Source organism: Aotus nancymaae, unplaced genomic scaffold (assembly GCF_030222135.1).
Source record: "Aotus nancymaae isolate 86718 unplaced genomic scaffold, 86718_ANA_hifiasm-v0.15.2.pri h1tg000049l, whole genome shotgun sequence".
NCBI lineage: Eukaryota > Metazoa > Chordata > Mammalia > Primates > Aotidae > Aotus > Aotus nancymaae.
The window spans coordinates 4,216,636-4,238,795 of NW_026988463.1; the positions used below are offsets into that span (position 1 = coordinate 4,216,636).

Below are 22,160 nucleotides of genomic sequence, written 5' to 3' on the forward strand. Positions count from 1 at the left end.
CCCCAAGTCAGGGGGAGATCTCTGGGCTCACAGGGCTGGGGTTCCCCCAACCACTAGGGGGCATCCGGCACACGCACTGCTTTGTGGAAGCGGCATGTGAACACGGTGGGGGAATCCCAGGCAGGTACTAGGGTATAGGGGCTGACCAAGGCCCCCCACGGCCCCGAGGCTCTGCAGATCGGCAGGGTACCTGGCTTGTCTAGGGAGACCTGTGATGCCAGCCTCCTGCTCCTCAGCCGGATCTGATTCACGTAAGCCGTAAGTAAGCACTGAAAATACAGCTGGTTCCCGGTGGCTGATAGCTGTGATCCCAGACCTATGGGAGGACGAGGCAGGAAGATCATTTGAGTTTAGGAGTTTCAGACCAGCCTGAGAAACACAGCTAGATTTCATCTTTTAAAAAAACTAGCTGGGCACAGTGCCTCATGCCTGTAATCCCAGCACTTTGGAAGGCCAAGGCAGGGGGATCATTTGAGGTCCCCCCAAATGCCAACATGTGGGACCTTTCAAGGGGGGAATTGAAACCCCATCTCTACTAAAAATATAAGTTAGCTGGGTGTGGTTGTGGGCACCTGTAATCCCAGGTACTCGGGAGGCTAAGGCAGGAGAATCACTTGAACCCGAGAGGCGGAGGTTGCAGTGAGCTGAGATTGTGCCACTGTACTCCAGCCTGGATGACAGAGTGAGACTCCATGTCAAAATAAATAAATAAATAAACAAAATTAAAATTAAAAATTAAATAAATTAAAAAGAAAATTAGCGGCCAGATGCAGTGGTTCATGCCTGTAATCCCAGCACTTTGGGAGGCCGAGGCAGATAGATCACCTGAGGCTGGGAGTTCAAGACCAGCCTGAACAACATAGAGAAACTCCATCTCTACACAAAATACAAAATTAGCCAGGCATGGTGGCACATGCCTGCAATCCCAGCTACTTGGGAGGCTGAGGCAGGAGAATCACTTAAACCAGGGAGGTGGAGGTTGTAGTAAGCCAAGATCATGCCATTGCACTCCAGCCTGGGCAACAACAGCAAAACTTCGTCTCAAAAAAAAAAAAAAAAGAAAGAAAGAAAATAAGCCAGGTGTGATGGTGTGCCCTTGTAGTCCCAGCTACTCAGGAGGCTGAGGCAGGAGGATCACTTAAGCCCAGGAATTTAAGACCAGCCTGGGCAACATAGCAAGACCCCATCTCTGGAAAAAATGTTTAAGGCTGGGTATGGTGGCTCACATCTATAATCCCAGCACTTTGAGAGGCCGAGGAGGGTGGATCAAGAGGTCAGGAGTTCAAGACCCACCTGGCTAACATGGCAAAACCCCGTTTTACTAAAAATAGAAAAAATTAGCCAGACGTGGTGGCGCACACCTGTAATCTCAGCTACTCAGGAGGCTGAGGCAGGAGAATCACTTGAACACGGAAAGTGGAGGTTGCAGTGAGCCAAGATCACACCATCAGACTCTAGCTTGGGCAACAAGAGCAAAACTCTGCCTCAAAAAAAAAAAAAAAAAAAATTCTGTGGTCCCAGCTACTTAGGAGGCTGAGGTGAGAGGATCACTTGATCCCAGGATGTACAGGTTGCAGTGAGTCATAATTGCACCACTGCCCTCCAATCTTGGTGACAGAGGGAGACCCTGTTTCAAAAAAAAAAAAAACAGGCTTGGGTGCAGTGGCTCACGCCTGTAATCCCAGCACTTTGGGAGGCTGAGATTGGCGGATCACCTGAGGTCAGGAGATCGAGACCAGCTGGCCAACATGGTGAAACCCCATCTCTACTGAAAAAAAAAAACATTAGCTGGGTGTGGTGGCACACGCTTGTAATCCCAGCTACTTAGGAGGCTGAGGCAGGAGAATCCCTTGAACCCGGGAGGTGGAGGTTGCAGTGAGCCGACATTGCACCACTGCACTTCAGCCTGAGCAACAGAGTGAGACTCCATCTCGAAAAAAGAAAACAGGGCTGGCTGCAGCTCTGTCTGAGGTGGCTGGAGTCCCCTGTGCCCTCTCTCTCTCCCTCTCCCCTCCATCAGCTCACCTGCCCTGCCCTTTTCAGCACTCAATTTCTCTTCCTCTTCCCACACCCCACAGGGGATTTCAGCTCCATGTAGGGACTTTTCCCCTAAGAAAGTGTCTCTTTGCTTCTCAGTGTCAGCAAGGGAGAACCAGGTGCCCAGGCCTTCAACTGAGTGCACTCCCTCTAGAAACACTCAGTTCACAGCCGCGCTGGCCAGGCTGTTTCTGCTTTACACAGAAATGGCCATCCAACTGCTTCTTTAATTAATTGTGAGGCCATCAGGGCAGTTATAATAATTTCACCCAGCAGACCAAGAGCCTCAGGCCTGTTGACATGGAGTACGGACACTGCTGAAGACCCTCAAAGAATGAGTGTAACCATGAGACCAGATCTAAGAACGCTGACACCCAGTCTGGGGCCTTCTCACCAGGAAGACTCTGGTTAATAGGAAATGAGAGTATATCAGGCCAGGAGCGGTGGCTCAAGCCTGTAATCCCAGCACTTTGGGAGGCCGAGGCAGGTGGATCACGAGGTCGAGACCATCCTGGTCAACACAGTGAAACCCCGTCTCTACTAATAGAAAAAAAAAAATTAGCTGTGCATGGTGGCGCATGCCTGTAATCCCAGCTACTCAGGAGGCTGAGGCAGGAGAATTGCCTGAACTCTGGGGGCAGAGGTTGCAGTGAGCCGAGATCGCACCATTGCACTCCAGCCTGGGTAACAAGAGCAAAACTCCATCTCAAAAAAAAAAAAAAATTAGCTGGATATGGTGGTGGTGCACCTGGCCCAGCTACTTGGAAGGCTGAGGAGGCAGGATCACTTGAGGCTGCGAGGTTGAGGCTGCAGTGAGCCATGATCGTGTCATGGTACTCCAGCCAGTGCAACCGAGACTGTCTTGAAAAAGAAAGACCTGAGAGTGGTGGCTCACGCCTGTAATCCCAGCACTTTGGGAGGTTGAGGTGAGTTAATCACTTGAGCTCAGGAATTTGAGACCAGCCTGGCCAACGTGGTGAAAACCTATCTCTACTAAAAAAAAAAAACAAAAATTGGCCGAGCACGGTGGCTCATGCCTGTAATCCCAGCACTTTGGGAGGTAGAGGCAGGAGGATCACCTGAGGTCAGAAGTTGGAGACCAGCATGGCCACATGGTGAAATCCTGTCTCTACTAAAAATACAAAAACTAGCCCGGGTGTGGTGGTGGGAGCCTGTAGTCCCAGCTACTTGGGAGGCTGAGGCAGGAGAATCGCTTGAACCTGGGAGTCAGAGGTTGCAGTGAGCTAAGATGGTGCCACTGACCTCCAGCCTGGATGACAGAGGGAGACACTCTCTCAGAAAAGAAAAAGAAAAAGAAAGGGAGAAAAAGAAAAAAGAAAAAGAAAGGGAGGAAGGAAGGAAGAAAGGAAGGGAGGGAGGGAGAGAGAAAGAAAGAAAAAAGGAAGGAAGAAAGAAAAGGGGAAGAAAGAAAGAGAGAGAAAGAAAAGAAAAAAGCAAGCAGGTAGTTGCATTTGGGGATCAGGAGAAAGGCAGGAGGCGGAGGGATGATGGACGAGGATGCCTGGGAGGTGTCATCTCCAGTGTCCCTCTGGGCGACCAGCTCTCTTCACAGAGTGGACAGAGGCTGGGGACAGAAGGTGGAATGTCAAGTTCCACTTCAGACAGGAAAAGGAAAGGCTGGGGCTGACCAGGCCACAGGAGGGTTGGAGGCCTGCTCATGGAAACCAAAGCTGGGTGGGTTTCCAGATGGGCGAGGCAGGCTGGACACCGGGAAGCAGGGGCCGGCTGTCCCTGGGGAGGGGCAGGCTCAGAGTGTGGGTCCTGGAGGGGAGCCTGGGCCATCGCCACTCCAGGCTAGCGCTGCTGTGGCGGCTTTCTTTGCAAGAAGCCTATGCACTCCCTGTTAGCTTCTTCCCTCCCTCCCTCCCTCTCTCTTTTTCTTTCTTTCTTTTTTTTTTTTTAAAGACAGAGTCTCACTCTGTTACCCAGGCTGGAGTACGGTGGTGAGATGGTAAGATCTCAGCTCACTGCAACCTCTGCCTCCTGGGCTCAAGTGATTCTCCCACCTCAGCCTCTCAAGTAGCTGGGATTATAGGTACCCACCACCACGCCCTGCTAATTTTTGTACTTTTGTAGAAATAGGGTTTTGTCATGTTGGCCAGACTGGTCTTGAACTCCTGACCTCAGGTGATCCGCCAGCCTCATCCTCCCAAAGTGCTGAGATTACAGGTGTCAGTACCGCTCCCAGCCTTTTTGTGTGTGTGTGTGAGACAGAGTCTTGTTCTGCCACCCAGGCAGGAGTGCGGTGGCACAATCTCCACTCACTACAACTTCCGCCTCCCAAGCTCAAGCAATTCTCCCACCTCAGCCTGTCGAGTAGCTGGGATTATAGGCACCCGCCACCACGCTCAGCTAATTTTTGTATTTTTGTAGAGACAGGGTTTCTCCATGTTGGCCAGGCTGGTCTCAAACTCCTGACCTCAGATGATCCACCTGCCTTGGCCTCCCAGAGTGCTGGAATTACACTCCTAGTTTCATCATCACCACAGTGACCTGATCATGCCCAAGCTCTTCACAGCCAGCCACTGCCAGGGCCTGCACTTCCTTCAGGCTCCCCTGGGCAGCTGCCTCCAGAACAGCTTCCTGCTGGCCTCAAAACTCAAGAGCTCACCTGGTCCTGGTGGCCTACTCACAGCCAGTAAGGCCAGGTACAGAGGAGAGTCCTGCTGTGCATGACGTGGGATACAGAGGGAGAAACGTGGCCATGTATGAAACGACAAGGTCAGCTACCAGGTGAAATGCAGCCCCGTCCTGTGGGCTGACGGTCAGAGCCAGATGGTCAGAGGAAGGAGCAACTCGGAGGGGTCAGAGAGGGTTTTGGCTTCAAGTCTGTGCAGACAGGGAAGAAGGAAGCGGGGTAAGCATTGCTGCGTGAGGACCCGGAGGGATCGAGGGAACCGGCTCTGGGATTGCTCTCTCCTCCCTCAAGCCCGCCAGAGCTTCGGCCCCTGCTGCCCCTTTCCTGCTCTGCAGCTGCGGCCGCCAGCGCATCAGGGGTTAAGGTCTGGCTGGTGCTGGCTTCCGCAGCAGCAGCAGACAGTGGTGCCAGTAACTCAGAAGCTGAAATGTGAGAAGCAGGAGGAGAGGGGCAGGGCTGGGAAAGGCTGAGCAGCAGGGAGCAGAGAGGGTTTCCCTGGCAGAAGCCACTGGAGGCTGCCTGGTCCTCCCTTCCTTGGCCCCGCCGCACAGCTGGCCCTCCGGCCTCAGGCTGTGTTATGGCACCCACCCAGGGCACGGGGAGTGTCCACGGTCATGGCCAATGTCCAAGCCCTTAGGCACCAGGCAGCAGGTCCCTGCTGCAGATGTAGGGAAGGGGCACAGGGCGGAGCCCAGACAACCAGCCCAGCAGAGAAGGAACCAGCCCAGCAGAGAAGGCACCCGCCCTGCCTGGCTCTGCAGGAAGCTTTAGGTGGGGACACCGGGCAGAGGCAGAGTGGGGCCTGGAGAACTGAGGAGGAGGACAGGGAGGTCCCTCGGGGGGGTCCCAACCCCAGAGGCCTGGCCTCGACTTCACCCTTCCCCACCTTGGGAAAACTGAGGCACTGGAGTTTCCCTGATAAATGGATACATGAACCTCCCGCTGCTTGGGGGCAGAGAATGTCACAGGGCTCCTGCCCCCTCCCCAGGCCTGGGTGTCTGCCTGCCTTTGCACAAGCACCTCAGGGATGCTTAAGCTCCAACCAGAGATGTGAGAGGTGCCAGGCACAGCACGAGCTCATATCCATACTTTTCTTAAAAAAATAAACCAGGCACCGTGGCTCACGCCTATAATCATAGCTCTTTGGGAGGCCAAGTGCAGCAGATTGCTCGAGGCCAGGAGTTGGAGAGCACCCTGGCCAACATGGTAAAACCCATCTCTACTCAAAATACAAAAATTAGCCAGATGTGGTGGGGGGGGCGCCTGTAATCCCAGGTACTCGGGAGACTGAGGCAGGAGAATCGCTTGGACCCGAGAGGCAGAGGTTGCAGTGAGCCAATAGCATGCCACTGCACTCCAGCCTGTGGGACAAAGCAAGATGCTGTTGAGGGGAGGGCAGGAGAGGGGAAGGCAGGGGAGGTGAGGGGAGTGGAGAGTAGGGCAGGACAGGGCAGGGGAGGGGAGGGGAGGGGAGGGGAGGGGAGGGGAGAGGAGGAAAGAGAGAAAGAAAGAAAGGCGGGGTGTGGTGGCTCAGGCCCTGTAATCCCAGCAGTTTGGGAGGCTGAGGCAGGCAGATCACTTGAGGCCAGGAGTTCAAGACCAGCCTGGCCAACATGACGAAACCCCATCTCTACTAAAAATACAAAAATTAGCCGGGTGTGGTGGCCCACGCCTGTAATCCCAGCTACTCCAGAGGCAGAAGCACAAGGATCCCTTAAACCCAGAAGGCGGAGGTTGCAGTGAGCAGCGATTTCACCATTGCACTCTAGCCTGAGTGACAGAGAGACTCTGTCTCAAAAAATAAAAAACAAGGTACTGCTCCATGCTACAATATGGATGAACCTTGAAACATTGAATGAAAGAAGCCAATCACGAGAGACCACACTTTATTTGAAATATCCAGAAGAGGGAAATCCATAGGGGCAGAAAGTAGACTGGTGTGCTGCCAGGGCCTGGGAGGAGAGAGGAATGGGGAGGGGCCGCTTAATGACTATAGGGTTTCTTTTTGGGATGGTGAAAATGTTCTGGAATTGGATGTTAGTGATGGTTGCATGACTCTGAGTACACTAAAAACCACTGATTGTACACTTTAAAAGGGTGAATTTTTTTTTAAGACAGAGTCTCGCACTGTTGCCCAGCCTAGAGCGCAATGGCACAATCTCAGCTCACTGCAACCTCCACTTCCAGCTAATCTTTTGTATTTTTAATAGAGACAGGATTTCAGTATGTTGGCCAGACTGGTCTCAAACTCCTGACCTCGTGACCCACCCGCTTTAGCCTCCCAAAGTGGTGGGATTACAGGTGTGAGCCACCATGCTCGACCTAAAAGGTTGAATTTTATGGTATATGAATTATATCTCAATTTTATTATTTTATTCTTTATTATGCATTTTTATTTTTTAAGATGGAGTTTCCCTCTTGTCGCCCAGGCTGGAGTGCAATGGCATGATCTTGGCTCTCTGTAACCTCTACCTCCTGGGTTCAAGCAATTCTCCTGCCCCAGCCTCCAGAGTAGCTGGGATTACAGGTATGCACCACCTTGCCCAGATATATATTACATATATATATTACATATATTATATATGTGATAATATGTAAAATATGTATATATTAGATATATATCTTATACATATATATATATATATATATATTTTTTTTTTTTTTTTTTTTTTTTTTTTTCTGAGATGGAGTCTTGTTCTGTCACCAGGCTGGAGTGCAGTGGTACTATCTCGGCTCACTATCTCGGCTCACTGCAACCACCACCTCTCGGGCTCAAGCGATTCTCCTGTCTCAGTCTCCTGAGTAGCTGGGATTACAGATGCATGCCACTACACCCAGCCAATTTTTATATTTTTAGTAGAGATGAGGTTTCACCATGTTGGCCAGGCTGGTCTCGAACTTCTGACCTCAGGTGATCTGCCTATCTCGGCCTCCCAAAGTGCTGGGATTACAGGCATGAGCCACCACATCCAATCGATTTTATTTATTCACTTATTTGAGACAGGGTCTCACTATGTTGCCCAGACTCGTCTCCAACTCCTGGACTCAAGTGATCCTCCCATCTCGGCCTCCTAAAGTGTTGGGATTACAGGCGTGAGGCACCACGTCTGGCCCTATAGCTCAATTTTTGAAAAGCACTTAGTAAAAGCTCAGGAAATGCAGCTCTCCGGACTGTGTCCATCTTCAGGGAGTCTGCTGTAAAAGGAAGACATTGGGTGAACACCCTGAAAAAGTGTTTCGCTCCCAGAGGAGAGCTGAGCCCTGGCAGAGTGTGGCCTCGGCAGAGCCTGGAGCACTGACTCGGGTGTTCTCGGTGCACACAGGACGGACATGGGCTAGCCACTAGGCAGGTGGCTACGCAAAGAGGAACGGCCAACTGCTGTGTTGACAGAGCCAGGGTCCCCATGAAGCTCAAAACAGAGGGACTGAACCCACGATCATCAAGATGCCAACAACCACGGATTCTAAGGGCTAGTCTAGAAGGACTCCTCCAAAAGGTGGGGTTTGAGCTGAGATTGGAAGGATGTGGTGGTGTGAAGGGGACAGGCAGGCAGGTGTGACGCCGGGCACGGGAGTGGAGGTCATGGAGTGCAGGGGGTGGCACACGCATTCTAATGCTTCCTCTACCCCAAGCTAATTCCAGGAGCCTATTTACTTTGGTGGTTCACAGACAGCACAAAAATCCCATTGCTGGCCTCTCTCCTCCCTCTCAGAGGTTCCAGGATTCTCCAGCGGTGTCCTGGAGGCTCGGGCTCTGGGAACTCGGTCTCCTAAGAAGTCCCAGGCCTGGCAGGACCCTTCTCTTTCTCTTTCTTTTCTTTCTTTTTTTCCCCGCTTAGACACTCTTGCTTTGTCACCCAGGCTGGAGGATGAGTGCAATGGCGAGATCCCAGCACACTGCAACCTCTGCCTCCTGGGTTCAAGTGATTCTTCTGCCTCAGCCTCCCAAGTATCTGGGACTATAGGCATGCACTGCCACGCCTGGCTAATGTTTGTATTTTTAGTAGAGATGGGGTTTCACCATGTTGACAAGGCCAATCTAAAACTCCCGACCTCAGGTGATTTGCCCACCTTGGCCTCCCAAAGTGCTGTGATTACAGGTGTGAGTCACCACGCCCAGCCAGGACCCTTCCACTTCTGACCAACTCCAAGGTTCCAGGAACAGGAACACAGGTCCTCTAATGGAAAAAGCTCATTCAGGGACCCTCCAATGTGAATCCACCAGACACAGTCCTCCTGTGGCCTGGGAGGGGCACAGGCAGCGGCTCCTGGAGCGGGAGGACACCTGGCCCCTCCTCCACCCCCAGATAGAGCTGCAGGTACAGGGCAGGCCTCCCAGTGCAGGCCTGAGCCTGCAGGACACTCCCCCCCACCCCCATCTGCCCACTGTAGCCCCCGCTGGGACCCAGCTTCTCCCCTCACCCCTTTTCCGCTCCTCCCACCTCCACCATCTCTCCTGTGAAGCCCCCAAGTTTCTGGAGGAGAAATCAAACACAAAACTCGGAGAACAGAAAAAGGGCTGCTGCTGCGTGCAGACACACTCATACAAACCCATGCACACACATGCACACACACATATATGCACACACACATGCACACCATCCTTTTAGCCCAAGGGCAGATCACAGAGAACCTAGATGTCAGGACGATAAAGGAACTAGATGTGAGCTATCATCTGTCTCACTGGAGTCAGGCCTGTGCCAAGGGATTTGCCAGCATTGTCTCGTTCAATCCCAAAAAGAAGCTTGGAGATTTCAGAGATGAAGAAAATGAGCTTCTGAGAGCTTCAGGGAGAGACTCAACCAAAGGGACACCTGGTGAAGCTGAGCACAGGGCCCAGCAGCCAGCGTGGTGGAGGCAGCTTAGCAGAGCTGGGGTAGCTCTTCTATTTATGGTTTTGTTTTGTTTTGTTTTGAGACAGTCTCACTCTGTCACCCAGCTGGAGTGTAATGGCATGGTCTCAGCTCACTGCAACCTCTGCCTCCCAGGTTCAAGCCATTCGGCTGCCTCGGCCTCCCAAGTAGCTGGGACTAAGCTGGCTAATTTTTGTAATTTTAGTAGAGACAGAGTTTCACTGTGTTGGCCAGGTTGGTCTCAAACTCCTGACCTTGTGATCCACCTGCCTCGGCCTCTCAAAGTGCTGGGATTCCAGGCGTGAGCCACCGCTCCCAGCCAGTATGGTTCTTTTTTTTTTTTTTTTTGAGACAGAGTTTCGCTCTTGTTACCCAGGCTGGAGTGCAATGGCGCGATCTTGGCTCACCGCAACCTCCACCTCCTGAGTTCAAGCAATTCTCCTACCTCAGCCTCCCAAGTAGCTGGGACTACAGGCGCGCGCCACCATGCCCAGCTAATTTTTCTATTTTTAGTAGAGACAGGGTTTCACCTTGTTGACCAGGATGGTCTCGATCTCTTGACCTCGTGATCCACCCGCCTCGGCCTCCCAAAGTGCTGGGATTACAGGTGTGAGCCACCGCGCCGGGTCCAGTATGGTTCTTTTAAGGGACACCCCCTACCCGTCATTTCCATTTGCTCCATGGGGCTCCAGTGGTGTCAACCCTGCGCTGGGCAGGCTCCTGACCCAGGCCTGTCCCATCAGGAGTATGGTGATCGCTTCCGGGTTGACTTGGAACCCAGCTCCAGCCAAAGAGGGGGAAGCCTAGGATTCTGCTGGAATCTGTGGAAGATACCAGCTGGAGGTTCACGGGCATGTGACATCAGGGCCTCCTCTCAGGAAGCGCTGGCCCAAGAGCAAAGCAAACACGGAGGAAACTTGGCCAGAGATGCAAGCCAGTGTTCCTGTGAGCACTGGACCCAGCTAGACCCTTGGCCTCTGCAGTTACATGAGCTGTCGAGGAACTGGTATGTATATGTATGTATCTATGTATGTATGTACATACGTATATATCTATTTGAGATGGGGTCTCACTGTCGCCCAGGCTGGAGTGCAGTGGTGCAATCTTGGCTCACCACAGCCTCCACCTCCTGGGCTCGAGCAATCCTACTGCCTCAGTCTACCGAGTAGCTGGGACTACAGGCCTGCACCACCATACCTGGCTGTTTTTTCTATTTTTCTGTAGAGATGGGGGTCTATGATCCCCAGACTGGTCTCCAACTTCTAGGTTCAAGTGATCCTCCCACCTAAGCTTCCAAAAGTCCTGGGATTACAGGAATGAGCCACTGTGCCTGGCCCAGGAACTGGTCTTTGAATCCAGGTCTGAAGGCTGAGCTCATGCTCTCTTCCCTGCCCCTGGCTGTCCCCATAGAGGCTCTGGTAGCTCAGGGGCTAGGACAAGTCTGGGGAGGGGGCCTCACTGCCGTCCCAGCCCCTGGAGGGAGTGGTGGACCCTCTCGCCCCCTCCTAAAGCAGTTCCATTGCTCCCTTTGACCTTCAAAGTTGGCATCTGCTAGCAGGAATCTGTCTCTCTCCTCCTGGAATTCAGCCTCCAGATGTCAGATCCAAGGCGGTGGCGGCAGCATATGGCTCCCCTCAGAGTGAATCAGCCACATTCCAAAGGTGCACACACAGACGCCACACCCTCAGCAGCCTGGCTGCAGACTTCCTCCCAGCCCCAGCACCCGGCACCCGCCCCAGCCCCCACCTCTTCCCAGCCAGACCCGGCTTTGGGCTTTCTTTCCAGAGACTTTCTCCTGGAACTGGAACAGAGAGAGAGAGAAAGCCACTGGTGCTGGAGACAGCCTGAGCAGCCTTGCTCTGCTCACGCCCTCCCAACAGCTCACAGCTGTTATCAATATAGCTATGGCCCATCCATCCAACAGGTATGCAGTGAGCACCTATTATGTGGCGAACAAGATGCAGACAAGCCCCTAACCTTATGGAACTCAGCTGGGCAAGAGCCAAACAAAATCAGGTCCAGAGGTAGAAAAGAATTCCAAGAGTGGGAAGAGCTATAAAAGGAAGAAACAGGACGGGCGCAGTGGCTCACGCCTGTAAACCCAGCACTTTGGGAGGCTGAGGCGGGTGGATCACAGGTCAAGAGATAGAGACCAGCCTGGTCAACATGGTGAAACCCCGCCTCTACTAAAATTACGAAAATTAGCTGGGTGTGGTGGATGCACCTGCAGTCCCAGCTACTTGGGAGGCTGAGGCAGAATTGCTTGAACCTGGGAGGTGGAGGCTGCAGCGAGCTGAGATTGCACCACTGCACTCCAGCCTGGTGACAGAGCAAGACTCCGTCTCAAAAATAAAAATAAATAAATAGCCGGGCACGGGGGCTCACGCCTGTAATCCCAGCACTTTGGGAGGCCGAGGCGGGGGGATCACGAGGTCAAGAGATTGAGACCATCCTGGTCAACATAGTGAAACCCCGTCTCTACTAAAAATACAAAAAATTAGCTGGGCATGGTGGCGCATGCCTGTAATCCCAGCTACTCAGGAGGCTGAGGCAGGAGAATTGCCTGAACCCAGGAGGCGGAGGTTGCGGTGAGCCGAGATCGCGCCATTGCACTCCAGCCTGGGTAACAAGAGCGAAACTCTGTCTCAAAAATAAATAAATAAATGGAACAAACAAGGGCTCAGACACATGACAAAGTGACAGCAGGAGGGTTATGGGGTGGGGGAGGCTTCTCTTGTGGTAATCTGTAAGCTGAGACCTGAAGGATGAATAGAAACCTCCTCAATTGGCTGGGCATGGGGGTGAACACCTGTAATCCCAGAGCTTTAAGAGGCCCAGGCAGGAGGATTGCTTCAGTCCAGGAGTTCGAGATCAGCTTGAGGAATATAGCAAGATCCCATCTCTACTCAATTAAAAAATTTTTCGGTTGGGTGTGGTGGCTCATGCCTGTAATACCAGCATTTTGGGAGGCTGCGGCAGGTGGATCATTAGGTCGAGAGATCGAGACCAATTTTAGCCAGGCTGGTCTTGTAGTCTCAGCTACTCAGGAGGCTGACGCAGGAGAGTCACTTGAACTGGGGAGGCAGAGGTGGCAGTGAGCCAAGATCACGCCACTGCACTCCAGCCTGGGCGACAGTGAGACTCCATGTCAAAAAAAAAAAAGTAACGAAGTACCGATACATACTACAACATGGATGACCCTTGAGGGCGTTATGCCCAGTGACATGCCAGAAACACAGGACTGCACGTTGTGTGTTTCTGTTTATATGAAATTTCCAGAATAGGAAAATCCATAAAGACCGGAAGTAGATTAGGGCCTGGGGGCAATGGCTCACGCCCACAGCCATAAGTACTTTGCAAAGCTGGGGCAGGAGGATCACTTGACACCAAGAGTTCAAGACCAGCCTGGGCAATAGAGTAAGACCCCCCCCCCCAATCTCTAAAAAAATAAAATTAAATTAGTTGAGTGTGGTGGTGCACACTTGTAGTCCCAGCTCCTCAGAAGGCTGAGGCAGGAGGATCACTTGACCCTGAGAGGTAGAGGCTACAGTGAACTATGATCGAACCACTGCACTCCAGCTTGGACGACACAGTGAGCCCTGTCTCTAAAAATAAATAAATAAATAAAAAGATAAAAGAGAGCAGTTTAGGGGTCGCCTCGGGCTAGGGGTAGTGGTGCAGCACCGAGGAGTGACTGCTAAACACTTTCTTTGGGGGTAATGAAAATATTCCAAAATTGGTCAGGTGCCATGGCTCATGCCTGTAACTCAAGCTCTTTGGGTGGCCAAGGCAGGTGGATCACTTAGGAGTTTGAGGCCAGCCTGGCCAACATGATGAAACAGGGTCTCTGCTAAAAATACAAAAAAAGTTAGCCGGGCATGGTGGCACACACCTATCGTCCCAGCTACTCAGGAGGCTGAGGCGGGAGAATCGCTTCAACCCGAGAGACAGTGGGTGCAGTAAGCCGAGACCGTGCACTCCAGCCTGGGTGAGAGAGTGAGACTCCTTCTCAAAATAAAAGTAAAAGAAGCCGGGTGCGGTGATGCGTGCCTGTAGTCCAAGCTACTTGGGAGGCTGAGGTGGGAGGATCGCTTGAGCTTAGGAGTTCTGGGCTGTAGTGCGCTGTGTTGACTGGGTGTCCACACTGAGTTTGGCATCAATATGGTGACCTCCCGGGAGCGGGGGACCACCAGGTTGCCTAAGGAGGGATGAACTGGCCCAGGTCGGAAATGGAGCAGGTCAAAATTCCCGGGCTGATCAGTAGTGGGATCGCACCTGTGAATAGCCACTGCACTCCAGCCTGGGCAACATAGCGAGACCCTGTCTCTAAAAAAAAAAAAGGAGGCCGGGCGCGATGGCTCACGCCTATAATCCCAGCACTTTGGGAGGCCAAGGCGGGTGGATCACGAGGTCAAGAGATCGAGACCATCCTGGTCAACATGGTGAAACCCGTCTCTACTAAAAAATACAAAAATTAGCTGGGCATGGTGGCGCATGCCTGTACTCCCAGCTACTCAGGAGGCTGAGGCAGGAGAATTGCTTGAACCCAGGAGGCGGAGGTTGCGTGAGCCGAGATCGCGCCATTGCACTCCAGCCTGGGTAACAAGAGCGAAACTCTGTCTCAAAAAAAAAAAAAAAGAAAGAAAGAAAAAGAAAAAGAAAATATTCCAAAACTGTGATGGATTCACAAATCTATGACTATTTAAAAACAATTGCCCAGAAACGAACAAACAAAAAAAAGTAAAACGACAAACAAAAAACAAAACAAAACAAAACAAAACAATTGCTCAACACTTTGGGAGACCAAGGTGGGCAGATCACAAGGTCCGGAGTTCAAGACCAGCCTGGCTAACATGGTGTAACTTCACCTCTACTAAAAATACAAAAATCAGCTGCACATCGTGGCATGTGCCTGTAGTCTCAGCTACTCGGGAGGCTGAGGCAGGAGAATCACCTCAACCCAGGAGGTGGAGGTTGCCGTGAGCCCAGATCGCACCACTGAACTCCAGCCTGGGCAACAGAGTGAGACTCCATCTCAAAACAAACAAACAAAAAAATCGAAACAAAAAAACTGAATCATCGGTAGTGTCATTGTGAAGTGGTGAATTACATGGATTATATCTCACTAAAGGTCTTATTTAAAAAATCAGCCAGATTCCCTGCTTTAGTGACAATAAAAGGCAGGAGAAGAGGACCCAAGAATTTCCTGAGTGACTGGGGGAAATATTTTGGGGTTATATTTCTGTAATTCTGGTGAAATGATCACAGAAATGACTGGATAGAAGAGGTTTAGCAATTTTTTTTTTTTGAGACGGGGTCTCGCTATGTTGCCCGGGCTGGAGTGCAGTGGCTTTTCACAGGCGCAATCCCACTACTGATCAGCACGGGAGTTTTGACCTGCTCGGTTTCTGACCTGGGCCGGTTCACCCCTCCTTAGGCAACCTGGTGGTCCCCCGCTCCCGGGAGGTCAGCATATTGATGCCGAACTTAGTGCGGACACCTGATTGACATAAGTGCATTACAGCCCAGAACTCCTGGGCTCAAGTGATCCTCCCACCTCAGCCTCCCGAGTAGCAGGGACTACAGGCATGTGGCACCGCGGCTGGCTTTTTTTTTTTTTTTTTGAGACAGAGTCTTGCTCTGTCGCCAGGCGCCAGGCTGGAGTGCAATGGCGTGATCTTGGCTCACTGTAACCTCTGCCTCCTGGGTTCAAGCGATTCTCCTGAGTCAGCCTCCTCAGTAGCTGGGACTACAGGCAAGTGCCACCAAGCCCAGCTAATTTTTGTATTTTTAGTAGAGACGGGGTTTCACCATGTTGGCCAGACTGATCTCGATCTCTTGACCTCGTGATTCGCCCACCTTAGCCTCCCAAAATGCTCGGATTACAGGTGTGAGCCACCGCGCCTGGCCAATGTTTTGTATTTTTAGTAAAGATGGGGTTTCACCACGTTAGCCAGGATGGTCTCAATCTCTTGACCTTGAGATCTGCCCGCTTTGGCCTCCCAAAGTGCTGGGATTACAGCCGTGAGGCACCACACCCAGCTGCTTTGCTCCTTTTTCTGGCTGAATCATATCCCGCTGTTTGGAGAGACCACAGTTTATTTATCCATTCATCAGGTGTGGACATGTGGGTTGTTTCCACTTTTTGGCTCTTAAGAATAACACTGCTCTGAAAATTTCCATGCAAATTTTTGTGCAGATATGTTCCCATTCCTCTTGGATATATACGACGTATACCTAGGAGGGGCAGTGATGCGTCATAGTCACTCCATGTACAACATTTTTTTTCTGAGATGGAGTCTTGCTCTGTTGACCTGGCTGGAGTGCATCAGCCTGATTTCGGCTCACTGCAACCTCCACCTCCCGATTCAAAGGATTCTCCTGCCTCAGTCTCCTGAGTAGCTGGGACTACAGGTGCCCAGGACCATGATCAGCTAATTTTTTTTTTTTTTTTTTTTTTTTTTGAGACGGAGTTTCGCTCTTGTTACCCAGGCTGGAGTGCAATGGCGTGATCTCGGCTCACCGCAACCTCCGCCTCCTGGGTTCAGGCAATTCTCCTGCCTCAGCCTCCTGAGTAGCTGGGATTACAGGCACACGCCACCATGCCCAGCTAATTTTTGTATTTTTAGTAGAGATGGGGCTTCACCATGTTGACCAGGATGGTCTCGATCTCTTGACCTCGTGATCCACCCACCTCGGCCTCCCAAAGTGCTGAGATTACAGGTGTGAGCCACCACACCTGGCAATTTTTAAAAATATTTTTAGTGGAGACAGGGTTTCACCATGTTACCCAGGCTGATCTCCAACTCCTGATCTCAAGTGATCTGCTCACCTTGGCTTCCCAAAGTGCTGGGATTACAGGCCTGCGCCACTGCGCCCGGCCTCCATGTTTAACCTTTCAAGGAACCAGACTATTTGAAAAGGCCTGGAGGCTCCCAGCAGCAGCAGCAGCAGCGTGCTCTGCTCGGATTCACTGAGGCCCTCCTCCATGACCCCCAGTTCTCCCTACTCAGGGGAGCACATTAAAATTAGCTGGCCTGGCCAGGTGTGGTGGCTCAGCCTGTAATCTCAGCACTATGGGAGGCTGAAGTGGGAGGATAGCTCGAGCTGAGGCCATCAAAACCAGCTTGGGCAACATAGGAGACACCCTTTTTTTTTTTGAAACGGAGTCTCGCACTGTCGTTTGGGTGGGAGTGCAATGGGGTGATCTTGGCTCACTGTAACCTTCGCCTCCCGGGTTCAAGCGATTCTCCTGCCTCAGCCTCTCAAGTAGCTGGGATTACAGATGCACACCCCCATGCCCGGCTTTTTGTATTTTTAGTAGAGATGGGATTTCACTATGTTGGCCAGACTGGTCTCAAACTTCTGACCCCATGATCCACCTGCCTTGGCCTCCCAAAATGTTGGGATTACAGGCGTGAGCCACTGCACCCGGCTTTTTTTTTTTTTTTTGTGAGACGGAGTCTCTATTGCAGAGGCCGGAGTGCAATGATGTGATCTGGACAGGGAGACCCTCATGTCTATAAAAAGTAAAAAAGTAAGCCAGATGGCTGGGCGTGGTGGCTCACGCCTGTAATCCAAGCACTTTGGAGGCCAAGGCGGGCGGATCACCTGAGGTCAGGAGTTCAAGACCAGTCTGACCAACATGGTGAAACCCCATCTATTAAAAAAAAAAAAAAGTAAGCCAGGCATGGTGGCAAGCACCTGCAGTCCCAGCTATTTCGAAGGCTGAGTCAGGAGAATCGCTTGAACCCGGGAGGTGGAGCTTGCAGTGAACTGAGATCGCGCCACTGCACTCCAGCATAGGCGACAGAGCAAGATTCCGTCTCAAAAAAAAAAAGGGTGACGTATCAGAACCAAGAGAGGATGGCAGGGGATGGTGCAGCACACAGTGGTGAACCAGTCAGGACTTGAACCCCACCTCCACTACTTTGCAGCTTTGCACTCTTGGGTGAACCACTTGGCTTCTCCAAGCCTCCCTCTCATCATCCACAAAACAGGCCCGACTGTGACGACCCACTTGTAGGGTGATTTTGAGGATTAAACGCAGTGATACAAACCAAGTTATTGTGTGTGCCAAGAACATACAGATGAAGTCTCGTGCCATTGATCCTCGCAAGAGCTTTGTGGGATAGGATTTTTATGAGCAGCCTCAATATCGTTATCAGGAAACCAAAACTCACCTCAAGAAATCTGTTGGGTGGGCCAGGTGTGGTGGCTCATCACGCCTGTAATCCCAGCACTTTGGGAGGCCGAAGCAAGTGGATCACGAGGTCAGGAATTCAAGACCAGCCTGGCCAACACAGGGAAATCCCGTTTCTCCTAAAAATAACAAAAAATTAACCAGGCGTGGTGGCTCACACCTATAATTCCAGCACTTTGGGAGGCTGAGGCGGGCGGATCACGAGGTCAAGAGATTGAGAACATCCTGGCCAACACAGTGAAAACCCATCTCTACTAAAAACACAAAAATTAGCCGGGTGTGGTGGTGGGTGCCTGTAGTCCCAGCTATTCAGGAGGCTGAGGCAGTAGAATTGCTTGAACCCAGGAAGTGGAGGCTGCAGTGAGCTGTGATGACACCACTGCACTCCAGCCTGGCGACAGAGCAAGACTCTGTCTCAAAAAAAAAAAAAAAAAAGGGCCGGGCGCGGTGGCTCACGCCTGTAATCCTAGCACTTTGGGAGGCCGAGGCGGGTAGATCACAAAGTCAAGAGATCGAGACCATCCTGGTCAACGTGGTGAAACCCCATCTCTACTAAAAATACAAAAAATTAGCCGGGCATGGTGGCGCGCGCCTGTAGTCCCAGCTACTCAGGAGGCTGAGGTAGGAGAATTGCCTGAACCCAGGAGGCGGAGGTTGGCGTGAGCCCAGATCGCGCCATTGCACTCCAGCCTGGGTAACAAGAGTGAAACTCCGTCTCAAAAAAAAACTTTTTCCTCTATCCTCGAGTGCAACCTCCAGACAGGCCCTGCTGGGCCACCCTAGGATAACAGGTATAGTCAAATTCCCTTCCAATCAAAGCATCCATTTGGAAAGGTCCAGTGGGTTACCCAAGGGCAGATACCAAGCAAGTCCCTAAAAATGGAATCCAGTATGCCCTTGAGGCTAAGTATAAATGTGGAGAACTCTGGGCCTGGAGTGGTGACTCACACCTGTAATCCCAGCATTTTGGGAGGCCGAGGGTGGATCACTTGAGATCAGGAGTTCGAGACCAGCCTGGCCAACATGGTGAAAACCTGTCTCAACTAAAAATACAAAATTTGCCAGGCATGGTGGTGGGTGCCTGTGACCCAGTTACTGGAGAGGCTGAGGCAAGAGAATCAGTTGAACTCAGGAGGTGGAGGTTGCAGTGAGCTGACATCGCACCTGGAGATTGCACTCCAGCCTGGGCAAAAAGAGCGAAACTCCATCTAAAAAAAAAATGTGGGAAACTGACTGGAGATGAGGGTTCCCCTCACTTTTGCCTCTTCCACTGAGTTGAAGTGTCAAGGAAACGGGTTTCCAGAATAGAACTTTCAGTAGTATTTGGTTTTAGGGGATACAGACAGAAGGGCAGGACCCTAGAGGGATTCAGGTGGTGAGTGGAACCACAAAGGAAAAGCCAGCCCCTGGTGGGGTCCCAACTTGGAGGACATCAGGGTGTGAAGTGTCACTTAAAGAACAGTTTAAGATAGAGCAAGGGAATAGGAACCCCGCTTGGAGTTCAGCAGGAGTGGGTAACCTCAGGTAGTTCACTCTTTTGAGAAACCTGGCGGGAAGGTTGGAGACATGGCTGTGGCTTGAGTAGTGTTTTCTTTGTTTTGTTTTGTTTTTGAGACTCTTGCTCTGTCGCCCAGGCTGGAGTGCAGTGGCACAATCTCGGCTCACTGCGGCCTCTGTTTCTGGGTTCTGGCAATTCTCCTGCCTCAGCCTCCTGCGTAGCTGGGATTACAGGCACACGTCACCACGCCTGACTGATTTTTGTATTTTCAGTAGAGAAGGGGTTTCTCCATGTTGGTCAGCTTGGTCTCAAACTCCTGACCTCAGGTGATCCGTCTGCCTCAGCCTCCCAAAGTGCTGGGATTACAAGTGTGAGCCACCACGTCTGGCTGAGGCTAGTGTTTGTTGTTGTTTTGAGACAGGGTTTTGCTCTTGTTGCCCAAGCTGGAGTGCAGTGGCACGGTCTCAGCTTATTGCAACTTCTGCCTCCTGGGTCAAGAGATTCTCCTGCCTCAGTCTCCCCAGTAGCTGAAATTACAGGCGCCCGCCACCATGCCCGGCAACGTTTTGTATTTTCAGTAGAGACGGGGTTTTACCATGTTGGCCAGGCTGGTCTCAAACTCCTGACCTCAGGTGATCTGCCCTCCTCACCCTCCCCAAGTGCTGGGATTACAGGTGTGAGCCACCTCACCGTGCAAAACTAGTGTTTTTGATAGTTTGTTTTGAGATGGAGTCTTGCTCTGTCGGCTCATTGAAACATCTGCCTCCCAGGTTCAAGGAATTCTCTTGCTTCAGCCTCTGGAGTAGCTGGGACTCCACTCATGTGCCACTACGCCTGGCTCACAGAGACAGGGTCTCAACATGTTGCCCATGCTGGTCTTGAACTCCTGGGCTTAGGAGATCCTCCCACCTCAGCCTTCCAAAGTGCGGAAATTACAGGTGTGAGCCACCGTGCCTGTCCTGCAGTCAAAGGCTTGGACTTGAATGCCATTTCTGTACTTTAGAGCTGTGTCCTGTGGGCCACTTAACTTGAGTCTCCCTCTCAAAACGGGCCCTAGAGTAGGTTCCATTTTGGTCCTGTCCCACCAGGACCTCTGCCTCGCTGGCGACCTGAGGTAGGAGCCCAGCTCCTCAAACACTGAGGATGGGTCCCACTCCTTACGCAGCCTCATTTCACAGCAGAGCCTAAAGGCCCAGACCAGAGGCTGCATCAGGCTGGGGAAGGGGTGAAGTCTAGATGACTCACCAAGCCCGTAGCCATTAGAGCCCTCAGACCTGCAGTACTCTGGATCCAGAGGTAGAGACAGTTTCACAGGAGGGTGAAAGCATTTCCTTCCTGCTTCCCACTGCAGGAAAGCCACCAGCGCTTTCTCATGGCAGAGCCCAGACTGGCAACCCCTAGGCCTTCTGCACCTCAGTTGGGAGGCAGGCACGCTGGCTGTGTGTATTTCTGTCTCTCCAGGCTCCGAGGGATGGTGGGGGATGCTGCCTGCCCAGTGGCCTGGCTGACATGGCCTTTGTTATGCTCCAAAGCACCCCCACCCACTCCCTCTCTCCCACTACCAGAAGCAGCCTCTTCCTGGCTCCTGCCCTTCCCTTCTCTCCCCGAAGCCACCTGTACCTGCTCCAGAGCCTGGAGAGGTGACAAGTGCTTCCCAGCCAACAAAAGCATCTCCCAGGAGAACATATGTCCGAGATGGCTCAGCTACACCCTTGCTCGGTGCCCTGATTTCAGGCTGCGTTCATTCAGCTCTTTGGGATGACACTGAGGCACGGCGTAAAGGGCCTGTCTTAGTCAAGGTCACCCCACCCTGGGACTCCTGAGTGTGTTTCAGACATCGGTCTCCTTGGGTTGCAATGCTGGTCTGGCCACTTTCAAGCTGTGTGACCTCTGGCAAGTTATTTGACCTCCCTGAGTCTGATTTCCCCCCAGATAACGATAGATAGGTAGTGAACCCACCTCTTGCTTAAAAATGTGAGCCATTATTGTCATTATTCCATCCTTTTAACTCCTCTTTCTCTCCACTCCAGCCACATCGGCCTCAATGCCTGCTGCCCCAGGACCTTAGGCCAGGGATGTGAAATCCTTCTGGAATGTTCCTTCGTTAATTCCTCGCATGGCTTGTTCCCGCGCTTCCTTCCTTGACTCAAGTCACCTCTCCAGCGAGGCCCTGCTCTGTCCTGCCCTCCTCGGGCGATCATGTGATATCCAAGGCAGTTTCCCAATTGGACGCGCTGATGGCCCCTCGCGATTGGAACGTAAGCCCCACGAGGACAGGACTGTTCCGCTTCTCACTCTCGGGTCCGCAGCGCCATAAGAAATGAATGACAACGAGAGACTGGCCAGGGAGGGAGCGGTCTGCGCCCAGTCTGGCGGCTCTAGCGCGCGCCCGCGAGGTCACGTCCGGGGCGCGCCGGCCGGAAGGAGGCCTCGCACGGGGGAGGGGCGGGGCGCCTGGGCCAGACCACGCCCCCCAGCCTCCTGCACTTGCCAGGGGCGGAGCCAGACGGGCTGGAGCCGCCTCGCACTTCCGCTCCCCAGCCGACTTATTCATATTCATGAGGCGGATGAGGGGCGGGGCCCGAGTCACCCGCGGCCTCCTGCCTCCGGGCCTGGAATCCCGCCCTGGCGGGGGCTTGGGCCCCAGTGGGGCGCCCCCGGCTTCCGCCTCGGGGAGGGAGTTTCCACTTGGTCACGACTCAAAAATGTGTCGCTCCTTCTTCTCCGCCCCCTCGTCCCTGCCCTGGGGGTCTCCTCCCTCGGAAGGCTGGAGGGGCGGGGCCGGGGGAGGGACGGCCCCTCCTTCCCGAGGCAGGTCCTTAGGGATCGCGGGCGACCCTTCCTTTCCCCTCCAATTTAGCGCCTCCAATAATCCTGTTTTTTTTTTTTTTTTTTTTTGGATACCGGGTC

General features: G+C 52.4%; 1 long non-coding RNA gene across 1 annotated transcript; it reads right to left on the reverse strand.

The window, feature by feature from the left end:
• Positions 1-232: 232 nt before the first annotated feature.
• On the reverse strand, positions 233-21,611 carry LOC105709841 (uncharacterized). The gene is made up of 4 exons (XR_001105621.3): positions 21,210-21,611; positions 17,733-17,871; positions 4,670-4,887; positions 233-316 (listed from the first exon to the last, which is right to left on the reverse strand). It is a non-coding gene; the product is annotated as an uncharacterized LOC105709841 (long non-coding RNA).
• Between the last annotated feature and the right edge of the window lie 549 nt (positions 21,612-22,160).